The sequence below is a fragment of the Dendrobium catenatum genome, unplaced genomic scaffold (assembly GCF_001605985.2).
Source record: "Dendrobium catenatum unplaced genomic scaffold, ASM160598v2 fragScaff_scaffold_716, whole genome shotgun sequence".
Lineage (NCBI taxonomy): Eukaryota > Viridiplantae > Streptophyta > Magnoliopsida > Asparagales > Orchidaceae > Dendrobium > Dendrobium catenatum.
The window spans coordinates 6,121,915-6,135,485 of NW_021319178.1; positions in this window are offsets into that span (position 1 = coordinate 6,121,915).

A 13,571-nucleotide genomic window follows, 5' to 3' on the forward strand; every position below is an offset into this window, starting at 1 on the left:
ACAGTCCTTCCGACCTCTATCGCCAGCCGACTACGGTCCTTCTGACTTACGTTGCCCACCAACTACAATCTTTCCGACCTCCGTCGCCCGTCGACTACGGTCCTCCTGACTTATGTCGCCTACCGACTACAATCTTTCTGACCTCTATCGCCTGTCGACTACGGTCCTCCTAACTTAAGTCGCCCGCCGACTACAGTCATTCCGACCTCCGTCGCCAGCCGACTACGGTCCTCCTGACTTACGTCGCCCACCGACTACAAGCCCTCCAACCTCCGTCGCCCGCCGACTACGGTCCTCCCGACCAAACGAACATGTCAATAGTGATTCTTTGTATTCATATCATGTAATGTACTCTATAAAATGTACATCAAGCTAAGGCCTTCTCCCAAGGAAGGGCCTCATTTGTAATCGACTGCAATACTAGTGGATTCATTCAAACTGGGCTAGGCCCCGTGGTTTTTCCCCTTTTTCAGGGGTTTTCCACGTAAAAATCTTGGTGTCTCATAAATGCTAGACCCTCTCTCTTATCTGATTGCGTGCCAGATTTTCGTACAACGCTAAGACGATAAACTTTATATTTCTCTACCGCCGCGAATACTCTTGAACGCAACAGTTCTGATTACTCTATTGACTGATCCATCATTATAAGTTTTTGGTAAAAAAAGTTTTGGACCTCTAACTCTATATCAATCCTCAAAATCAGAAATTAAATCTCCCTTCTTATTCTCCATGTTTATATTCACTACTTCTAAATCACTTGATCAAATATAAAATATTAATATAAAGCCATAAAACATTTCCCCAAATGCAACTTTTCATAAATTGCACAAGAATTCAATTATTCTTTCAAGACTTGGTTCATTACACAACTCATGTATAATAATTTATTTTTTTAGTATAGCATAGAAACAACTCTTCAATTTTTTTTCTCTTTTAGTCATTTAAATATGCTCATTAGCTTGTACTTTTACAAGAAATACAAAAATTACACTACTTTTTATTGCTTAAGCAGCTTTAAAATACAAAAATTTAATAAGAACAGTGAAAAAGCACTGACCAAAAACTATCTCAAACAAAACATAAGGCTTCATTTGGGATAGCTTTTCTCACAATTTTTTAAAGCAGTTTTTTACTGCACAAATTTCTTGAACTAAGAATTTTTTACTAAATAGCTTCCTTAGGAAGCAATAATGGAGCTTAAATTGCAACAATGCTAGCATTTGATGACTTTTCTACTTATATGTTATATCTCCTCCTTCCTCTTTGAAGCATTGAAATAATTTATATTAATTAAATTAAATAAAAATAAATTTAGACATTTTAAATATATGAAACAAATAAAATAAAATAAAAACTACACTAATTAAACTATAGATATAATTAGTGTCGAGGCTAATATTGAATGAAAAAGAATAAGCTTTAGGCTTCGTTTGGGACGACTTTCTTATTGCTTTCTAAAATAATTTTTTAGCAAAAGATTTTCAAGTTCAAAAAAATTTTGTGCTAAAAAAATCATCTCAAATGAAGCCTCTGTAACATGAACAGAAACCGCTCAAAATAAATATTGAAGAAAAATAAAAGTCCTATATATAAATCAAACCGCAAGGCAAAGTAGTTAATGTATAAATATATGTGGGTTCAAAATCTTTGTTAAAGAAGTATCTTAGTCAAAATGTAACCCACTAAGCCTATGAAAAGAACAAGAAGGCATCTCATGAGAGCTTGCAAGTGCTAGAAAAACAATTTTAATAAAGAATTTAAGGGGGAAAAAAAGTTAAGTAAAGAAAGAAAAGGTGGTCATATGAAAATATTGATATTTGATGCTCAAGGCAAAGTATATATATATATATATATATGTATGATCTACACCGTACATTATTTATTCAATTTGGAATCTCCAAAAGCTTAAGACTTTGTTGACTGTCTCTTATGAAATGACAAAGCTTAGTTAGACCGCTTACAGAATTATTAAGGCATCTTGAAAAAACTAGTGAAAGAGCTAATTCGCAAGCTTTCTTCTTGTGGATTGTGGTTGAAGGATTTGTGATTTTGTTTGGAATATTGGTTATTTGGATTAGAATAAAAATGTCTAGTGGTAATAATATACTCTATTTTTGGTGAAATAATTATAAAAATAATAAACAAAATGATGATGTCTTATAATTTTAACTTACTATTCTTTATTTTAATCATTTATTTAAAGGTTTTTTTTTTAGGTTGGAAAATCTCATATAGCATTCATGTAAGACTAACATTGGATCTCACCAATAAATAGGATGCCAAAGCTCAAACGTGAGCATAACATCATCTTATACTTAGATCAATGCCCTATCTTTGTGGGGAAATAATTACGTGCGGTGTCTGGACAGGAAGAACTGTCCGGTTTTATGACTGTGAATAGTGAAAACGCAATTACTGTTCATCACTGCGCTTTTACTGTTCACACTATGCTTTTACTGTTCACAATAAGAAAACTGAATGACTGAAATCCATCCAAGGTATTCCCTCCGAGACCAATTTATAACTTTTTATGTCACCTATTTATATTTGTTCTATACCTATAGTAGACTCTTTATATTTTTCATGAATGACATTGGATTGAAAAAGATGGTGCATAAATTCTGGTCAACGGGTCGGGTTCGGGTCGAACCCGGAACTGACCTGGCACTGTTCAGGTCAACCCGAACTCGATTCGTTTTTAAAAACGGGTCAGGTTTTCGGACCCGAACCCAACCCGATTCGGGTCCTATTAAAAAATTGTTTTAAAAAATAATAAAAAAATTATCCCAAATGAAGTCTTAATCAGGTAAAAATCCTCATGACATTGAGCCTTAGTAATAAAATTCTACCTTAACATTTACAGCTATTCAAGAGTTTTAATAAAATTTTATGAAACTCAACCAAAACTCTTAAATTTTGGTTGACATTCTTCATAAATCAGCATAAATAAAAAATTTAGAAAGTTCTGAATTGGTTTTAAACTAAACGATCAAAATCGAACTGGTAATATCAAAATTTTAAACCATACATTTCAGGAGGGCTACCTTATTTTTATTTATGTACTCTTCATTTCTCTACGTGATTAATTTTCAAAAAATAGAAATAAAGCCGTTAAAACAATGCTTTCGATTTTGGTAATTGCAAAAAAAATTAGATACTTTTATTTTTACTACCGTTTGGGTTATTTGATTGAAAAGAAATAACATAATTTTTAAGAATATTTGCAATTATAAAGGTTTTGTTTGAGACTACTTTTTACTGCTTCTTAAAGCAGTTTTTACGTTAAAAAATTAATTTTTTTGTTAAAAAAAGTTGCTTTAAGAAGCAATAAGAAAGCCGTCCCAAACGAAGCCAAATTTTTATCTTTGGTTAACATTATTTACTTGAATCTATCATTATTGTGTAATAGAAGTACAAAATTGATACCTCCTAAGTATTTAAAGATAATGCTTTGTTCTACTTTTTATGACTTTTGGAGCTAAAAGAGCTAAATTTGGAGATTATTTTAAAAAACAATAAAAAAGTTGTCCCAAATGAAGTCTTAATCAGATAAAAATCCTCATGACATTGAGCCTTAGTAATAAAATTCTACCTTAACATTTACAACTATTCAAGAGTTTTAATAAAATTTTATTCCTCTCCAAGTTCTAGGAATTTGGAGAGGGAAATTCATAGAGGTTATTGAAGTTGTCATAATATTGAGTCAATGTGGAGAATTATACCATGACTTAAATTTATTTGGAGGAAAATTTTCATTATATTCCATTCTAAAATGGTTTCTCTAGTTTCGTTTTTATCTTTTAGGATTTGGAAAATGCCTCAATTTGCATCATCTAGGAAGTTAGTTTGGGGAATTAAAGCCCTAAATTTTTTAATTTTTTTGGGTGTAGATTTTCATGTAACCCTCTGAACCTTATAAATAAATGGTGAAGATGAACATTTTGGATATTTTCATCCTCAAATCTTTTTTTCTTTTTCAATGATTGATTTTTTTATCCTCTTGAGCACTTATAATAGTTGTTCTCTAGCATTTTCCTTTCTCTCCATTCTCACATAGGTTCTAGTTCCTCCGCTCACAAAGTTAGCTTGCAAGTAAGATCAGATGTCATCCACAAATAAATTTAGATTCAATAATTCCTAAATTAAGCACTCTGCTAATTAAGTGAAATATAAGGTAATTATGTTAGGATGGCCTAGGGTTAAGTTTAAAAGTTATACAAGACTATTTCATATTCGAAAAAATAAGGCCTCCAATTAAACAAACAACTTGTGCTTAATAAAGTTGCTTTTATTCTTAATTCTAATTGAGTTTCATTATATTAAAACAATATATATTTAATAAGCTTGAAATTGTAGAAATTCAAATAACTTTTCTAAATTAATTCTATTTATTTTCAGATGATTTACAATTTCTTCTAAACAAAAACTTTGCTTTCCAAGATTCAACTCAAAGTTGACTAAATTCAATCTTTGAACTTGACCAACTTCAAGCATCACTATTAAAGTCTTTTTGCATCCTTTAGATATAAATCTTCTCATAAAACATAGAATTTCCTCTTTGTGACAAGATCTACATTGAGTAATGAGATTAATCCTTTCTTAGTAGCAAGTTTAGATGGTTACCTCAACTAAGACAAAAAAAAATTGGCAAAAGATGAGGCCCTAAACCCTAGGCTTCGACCAAGCCGTATAACTCAAGCTCTAACCTTTGTGAGAAGATCAGCATTGGATAAAGAAAACAATCGCTTATAAAGTGATGAGTCTAAATGATTATCCCTACCCCTCTTACCATAAGATCTATAGTAAGTAGTAAGATTAGTCTTTTCTAAACAGTGAGTTCGGATGCTAAACCTTTATAATTTTATAGTAAGATGCTATTAAAACTTATTATATACTTCTTATTTTGTATAAGATCTCTTAGCCATAGCCTATATATAGTGTCCCAAGCAAGCGACGATGAATATGAGTCACTAAGTCATTTATGCTCAAGATTATACTAATGACAAAGGCTTCATTTGGGATATCTTTTGTCCACTGTTTTTTTACTACATTCAAGAAATTTTTGTACCAAAAAGATGTTTTAAAAATCAACAAAAAATATCTCAATTTTCAAATGAAGGAAAACATAAAAATGTTCAGTTCTCACTCTCGAATCTCTTTCCTTCGATCTCTTTCCTTTGCTTCTTATTCTTTGTGCCTAGTGACAAATTTTGTTGTGGCTCTGTTGACCTCATTTTTGTATGAGGTCACTTGGACTACTCTTGACCCTAAATCAATTTAATTTTCAAATTAATTTAAACTCTAGGATCCTCCTACTCTAGGATCATCCTATAATCTTGACCTTAGGATCTATGCTAGGATTCTTCTAGAGCTTAGACCTTAGGAGCTACTCTAGATCCTAAACTCCTTCTAGACTCCAAGTTCTAGGAATTTCTTAGGCTCTAGGATCCTTCTAGATTCCTAACTTTAAGATATATTCAGACCTTAGGATCTACCTAGATCTTAGGTCAATCAAGCCAAATCCAAGGTCCAAAGGTTTTGTCCTAAAGGCCTTTTCCATTGAAATTTCAAACACTTTGAAACCCAGTTAAATGACCTCCGATTCAGAGTCTGTCAGTTGCATACTGATGGGACATGTCTCTGAAGGCAACCCTCCAAATTTGAGCCCATTCTGAGGTCTTTAACCTCAGAAACTTAACTAAAATCCATAGGTTGTAAAACCTTCAAATATTTACAGCCTATGCCACTGGACCTGTCACTTTGAAGATTCTGACCTTAGAGCCTTCACCAAAGCCTCTAGTCACTTCCAGACCTTTAATCTTGATATGTTGAGCATTAAACTATATTTTTTCTGGACCAACTTTGACCCCTAGTTGACCAGGAGTCAAAATGACCAAAATACCCCTATGGGGTTCAAATGGTGATTTCAAACCAAATGAACTCCGAATTGAACGCAACCACCTCCCACAGACTTGAAATATCATTTCAAACTTGTTCAGACCAAATCCAGCCCTTGGGTCAACTTGGTTGACCGAGTCAACCTTAGTTGACCCAATGACCCCTTAAGAGCTTAAATAGTCACTTTGATCATTTAAACCCTTTTGACCCCCAGATCACCTCTAGCAAGCATCAAATATCAATATAAAACCCATTCAAGCTCTTCTGATCATATTCCCCAATGGTTTGGATTTGATTGTACTCTTGACCTGTTTAGCTGTTGACTTGGTCAACTAAGCTTAAACTTGACCCATTTGAGCCTACTCATTACATTCATTCAAAACCTTAGCATTTACCCTCAAATCCCATTTCCATTTGATGCCATGATATTTTCAAACTCACTTTGAGTCAATACCTTAGCCTATTGGACAAGTAACTCGTATGCTTGTAATTACTTATGGTATTGTGAACTCATATGGTCCTCAATCAATTCCTTCAAGACTTGATCCAAGCCAAGCACTCAACACTCCATGTGCCCCATCACTGGAGCCCAAGTTGACTGTTGACCAGTCAAATGGGTCCAACCAAACCTTTGAAACCCCATTTAAGTAATTAAAATCCATATGCTTAAATAATTCCTTCTAATCCAATCCACTAAAGATTTAATCAACTCTAGATTCTGAACTCTAGCCCTTGGAACTTGATCCAATGGACCAATTCCTTCCATGTGCTCAAATTAAGGGACAAAACCACTTTTCCAAGTGCATGTCCTTTGTCCTTTTGATCCTCTGCCCACTAACACCCCTAGAGGACAGGTGCTTGATCTAGGAACCCTCCCATTCAATCACAGCTTTCATTTGGCTTATGCGGACAATTGAATAGGGCAAAACCTCCTTTGAGCCCGGCATTCGAACATACCACTCATCTTCTCTATCCCATTGACATTCTAACTCCCAAAGCTCATTTCTTATGAAGCCCCAGTAGTCCCTAAACTCTCCTGACCAGAAAACAGACCGGTCAAGCCGGCCACCGGCGCAGCTTATCCGGCGAGCAAAAGGGCCAAATCCCTCCAAGGGATTGAGCTCTCGATCGGAAGCGTTTTAGGCCAAGGTTTGCTTCTACAAAAAGGAGCGTGACCAAAGCCATACAAAAATGCAACACGCCTTTAAACGGATAATCCCGATCCATTAAATAGATATAAATCGAAACCCTAGGTTAGAACAATTAGTTTTTTAATTATAACTTTTTTAAAAGTTGATTTTTAATTATTTGTTTTTATGATTCCCCGATGAACTCTGCATTATACTATCTGATATATTTAATTCATTAATTTTAGTTAACTAGATCGTACAAATGAGTCCTAAAAACTGTTCTAGGTCTCGTTCATGCGGCTCTGACTAGCGCGATCTGAGCCGTCGATTCATTGATTAATGGCACGATCGGCCATTCCAGTGCTGATTCAGTTCAGTATTCCGATCACGCGGCGTATTCCTACCGCCGGCGTGAAATCACTCGAACGCAATCCTAAGTCCACGGGATTCTTCCCACCGCCGTGATCTCACTTAACAGAGATCAAATACGGCGGGATTTATCACCGTCGTGCGGATAGTAACGTGCAGTATGGAATCGATACGGGCGGGTATTACACGCTGCAGCTGGTATGAGTGGAGGGCCCTCCCTTACCCGCCGCTTCCACCTGGCCGATATCGCGCGTCCGCGCGTGTAAAGCTGAATTTAGACTTTTTTTTAATTATCATTTAAATCCGCAGAATCTTTAAAAGAAATTATGAATAAATAAAATAAAAGTCCAAAAACATCCGTATAATATAATATTCAAACTGGCTTCCGTTTTTTCAGAAGCCTGTTAATTTAAAAATAAAAAGTGCTTTTAAAATATTATGTTATTATTTGTAAGTAATTTAAAATATAAAACTATTAGATTATTTTAACTTGTTTTAATTAAAAGAAATCTCAAATATTTCTAAATCTTTAATGGGAAATTTATTTCAAAGTATTTTGAACACTTCCAAGCATATTTCTAAAATAAAATATTTTAGGAATTTTTGGTAATTGATTGACTTTCTGTATTATCTTTATATGTTTAATATAGTATTTAATTAAATATCTATAATTATCAAATATTTTAAAATTAAAGAATTTATTTTCAATTAATTAAAAAAATCAGTGGACCCCTTAATCCCTCAAATTTAATTTTAGTGATATTTTTCAATTATATCTTATTTATTTTAAATTCTATGTGTATATATTATTTAGATAAACACCATCTATATAATATTTTGTAAATCTATTTTAAAATATATCTTGTGCTAAAGTCTCAAACTTTTTAAGGGAATCCCTTTGAAAAAATTTTAAAATGTAGATTGTACATGTTTGAAAATACGAATAATATGGGGATGATTAGTGCATAAGTAGTTGGTGCTTTAAACTGATTTCACTAAATCAAGATTTGAGTTAAGTTAACTTTGTTAGTTCCTTGCATGTTAGGAAACACACACCACATAGTTTAAGGCTCTCTCTAGACTAGGAATTTGAATTGAATATGTGTGCTTTGCATTTTTATTGCTTGAGATCAAGGTTAAGCACAGAAAAAACCTTTGATTTGAATCCATTCAAACTTAGCGCCATTGAAGGACATAACAATTTAAGTGACTTTGATTAGATATACATGTAGAAATTGCAATGTGTGATTAGGACACACTTCATTTGAGAACTTGAAAACTTGAATATTCAAAACTAGTGACATTCCTCAAGCCTTAAGGAAAAGTTTCACTGATTTTAGAAAATCATTAACGTCCCTTAATCGAAATTTCCTAAGTCTAAACCCTTAATTAAGCTTAAACCTTCCGTAGAAATACAATAAATCAAAATTTAACCGCAAAAAAAATAGCATAAGATCTCTAACGTGAACATAGTTTGAAATCTTAACATAATGAAAATTAAAATCAATTAATTTGACAGTAAGTTACTATATTTTAAATTAATAATAAATTAATTTAATAATAATTAAAAATTTCCAAAATATTTCCCAATAACACTGTGGAGAATCTCTCCCTTAAGGCATCCTGACCTTGGGAGCTGATTTAAAGGAAGGTTGGGATTCCATTTGGAGCAAAATCCACAAGAAAAGGCCCTTTAATTAAGCAACTTTTAAGAAAATTTATTTAAATACTCTCAAATTACTCAACGTTCAAAAATTCATAAACAAGACCTTGCTCACACTTCATAATAATTCATATGTATTAAAAATAACTTAAAATTTAAAAGTCAGAAACTCACTTTTGATCAACCATATGGTCAAAATTATAGTTCAATAACTTCAAATCTTTGTAAATAAATGCTAGAATAAATTCCGATATTCAACGTACTTATGTCTTATTGACGCTAGTAAGTCCTAGTATTTTAATAAAATGCTAACTTTCCAGAAACACTTCTTTATTAAGAAAAGTCAAATTTTTAACCCCCTTAATTAATGATTAAATATTCCAAGAATTCATAAAAACCTAAAATTCATTCTAAAACTCCAGAATTCATATAATAACGTCTAAAAATAGAACCAAATCAATTTTGATTAAAACTTCATTAACTTTTGAACCATTAAACCGATAAAAACACTTAAATTATGATCGGGTACCACTGGTAACCAAGCCTATCGAGGCTATTAACTTAGACCCCAAAGGAAGGTAAATGAAACTTCCAAAAGGCCTCGGTGTGACAACAAAGTGGTATCAACAAATAATTAAATAAATCTTAAAATTAACCTTAAGCCATTAAATACTGAATTCAAACTTAAAACTCCCTTAGAGCCTTTCACCAATGTCGAACCTTAAGCAACTTCAATCTAATGATCCTACTTAGGACATATACAAAACCACACGACCTAACCTCACACATTTAAGAATTGATTTGCTAGATAACCAACTCTAGTTTAGGCTAGGCCCGGTGTTTACTTTTCCGTTGTGTGCCGATTTTCTGAAGTTTTCACGTTTGCATGTTGTTGCTAGTTAGAAAATTGGATTGATGTTTTTTATGTTATTATTGGCCATCTGTTGAAGTACTTATAAATTTCAAAATATATCAACATTCTGAGAAATCAAAGATATTAAAAAACTACTTTGAGCCTGTATAATAAACTTGTTGATATTAGGATAACCTTGCTAGAGACTCGAGTTCTAGATTTTTCAATTTTAATTAATGTAAATATTGAATTTGATTATGGTGTAATTATTTTAAAGTGGATTTGGAATTTCGATATAATATCCAACTTGAATTCCAAAGAGGAGAAGACATCCCTAAAAGGGGAGAGTCTTCGTCCATTGGAAGATCAAGTTTGGATACTCTTCAAATATCAAAAGAAGGAAAGATAACACCCCGTTCAAGGGAGAGTTTCTTTCCATTTGGATTATCCGCGAACCGACGAATCAAGATGTTCGTTGAGAAGAGAAAAGAAATGGACCATGAGAAGAATCCCAAATCTCAAAAGTCATTTGAGTCTTAAGATAAAATCTGGGTTGTAGTCAGTGGTGCCCGGCCACTTTAATTTTCTGAAAATTCTATGATTAATAATAAGGGGGCACTGCCTACGGACATTCAATTTGATATATTTAATCTTGATTGATTTTATTTAAATTGATTGCGCATTAGAGATCCTGCTTTTTTGGTTTTTTACCTGCATGCCAACTTTGATTTGACCTGAAATCCGATCGTAGGCTCTTAAGGACTTTAATAAAAATTTTTCTACTAAATCAAATTAAAAACTTTAAGATCACATAGAAACTCTAAACGTTTAAGAAGTAAGCCCCGGGACCCTGTCGAAGTTTTCATTTCATAGCATTCATAAAATTAAATTTTTAATCGAGTCGATTAACATGCATCATATTAGCAACTAATTTAAAAATCTTTAAATCTTTAATTACATTAGCTTAAGCATTAAACCCAACATAAGTCAAAGGGGCCAATTAGGATCCGCTGTAGATGTCGGTCCCGTCTCAAAACTTTTCTTAAATAACGTCCCTATCCATTCTAACATCAAAATGACTTGATACATGTTTTAAATCATTTAAGGTGGTTTAGCTGGCTCCCCAATCCAGGCGGAGCGGGTAAGACCAGATTCGCACTGCATTTAAGCTAGTTCGGGGCACTTTTAAATGCCCAATTTAAGACTTAGTTCTGAGGCAAGCTCGGGCTATAAGACCTCAACCTCCGGATTGAATCCAATGTCTAATAAAGATTGATCATTGAACCTTAAATCACTTTCAATCTGATTCGAGTCCAACACTTTAGGATAGACTGGGTGCATTTCTGAATTTTTCAGAATCTCAAGTGCCTCTACCTTTCTTTCTTGACTCCAGAAATAAAGTGCTCAACATTGAACCAAATCCCATTTTGAAAATTCCTACCCAATTTATCTCCTTTGATATCGAAGCCTTGAAATCTTAAAATAAAATTTACACCCTATTTTTAATCGAGAGTTTTCGCTAGGAAATTCCGATTTCCTACGATGTAATTAACTACGAGGGCTTGCGCTCGTAGGAGATTTAAAACCCAGATCTAATTTTCAAAATGAATTTTCCAAAATCTTCTAATTATTATCTTTGGAAATTTCAATTAAACGATATTATCGCTTATATTCAAAAGGATGATAATAAAATGATATCCTCTTTCCTCGGAGAGATATATCATTTTATTATCCTGATTTTAATTATAAAATTTATGATCATTTAAAGCTTTGTAATCTGAACCTATTAATGAACGACAGTCTCGTCTTTTTGAGACGATATATGTTGTTCCTAATATTGCGTTCGATTTCAAAACAAAAAATTTCAAAATTAATTTCTCCCAAAGAAAATTAATATATTTTCAAAACTATATATACTTTAATATTATTTTTTTTAATCAAAACATGCTCACGACTAAATTTGGATCCAACATCATTCATTGGTTTAAGAGAAATGTTTAAAAATTCTTTAAATTTTAGATAAGTTTCTAGACGTCTACTCATTGATAACATCCTATAACTCACTAACAACATTCAATCACTCATTCGTAACACATTATTACTTTCTTGCTTAAGTTGAACTTAGGCTTCATTTGAGATAGCTTTTTTCTTACTTTCTAAAACAACTTTCTAGCACAAAAAATTTGTCCTAGAAAATCGTTTTATAAAGCAGTACGAAAGTTACCCCAAATAAAATTTTATTCACATATAATATAATGACTCTCTTAAGCGAAGCGAAGTGTTAATCTTATCAATTCATTGTTATTAAATAACATAACAAATTAGGTGAACTTAATCACATATCTCAAATCACTTCTTTTCATGAAATACTAATTAAATGATAAATCATAAAATATGCAGTTCAAATTCGATGTAGGATTTAAAACAAAAAATAAAAAAAAATAAAAAAATATGCAGTTCAATATTAAAGATATAATATTCTCCTTTAATCAATTATTATTCATTTAATCATTTATATATGAAGCATGATATATCTACTGTATTTTCTTCTAGATATATCTACATTCTACACCTTTTTATTTAATATTGACCCATTATTCTCCCCTTGACCAGTTGACCCGATTCTTGATTGGACAGAAATTGCATAATGTAAAGATAATGAGTCAATCAGTCAAAGTAGTCAGCTCATAGATATTGATTTGGCTAAATTCGAATTTGATCCAACGATCATCAATTCTGAAAAAATTCTCGAAGCTAACAGTGGCACCCCACTTTCACAGTAATTACAGGCAGCGTCAAATTATGCTCAAATAAAGAATAAAATTAATGGAGATTTAAATATATCACATAAACTTATTCATTTAATATACTTAATATTTGAATTTTATTATTTAGGTTTATGGGAACTTCTTCTATGAGGGTGTTTATTTCGCCGGTTTTGTGGATGGCTTCACATCAAATTCTTGTTGATCTTGTCACACATTCTAATTTATGTTACTCTCGATCTTTGCGCTATTGATTCCTTTGCAGACAATCGAGATAGATAGAAAAATTAACATAAAAGGTCGTCATGGTCGGTGCTAGAGGTCGCTGTCCCAACCTTTCTGGACGCTTCCTGATGGAAGCCTCTTTCTTCGTAGCAAATCCAAAGAGCAAAGCTAGGCTTAGATAATGGTGGATTGGTGGGGATGATTACATTGACATAAGTTAGGGTGAGATAAAATTTTATTATTATTTAAAATTTCAAGAAATAATCAATTCAATTCAAGTGTTATATGATTATATCAATAAGTGACATTTTATACTGTTATATTTAGCCAAAAGTTTTTAAATTCAATTTAAATTTCAATTATTTTGTTTTAAATAAAACAATAAATATAATAATTTGGATAGGATTAGCTTCGGTTCGTTTAGTTGAAATTTCGTGATTTAAAGTGAATTTTAATGGTAGTGGGTGAGCTCAACTTTTTTGGTTGTTTTTGCAATTTCAAATAGTTTGACTTTAAATTCTGCAATTTATTGCATAATGTAAAGATAATGAGTCAATCAGTCAAAGTAGTCAGCTCATAGATATTGATTTGGCTAAATTCGAATTTGATCTAACAATCATCATTTCTGAAAAAATTCTCGAAGCTAACAGTGGCACCCCACTTTCACA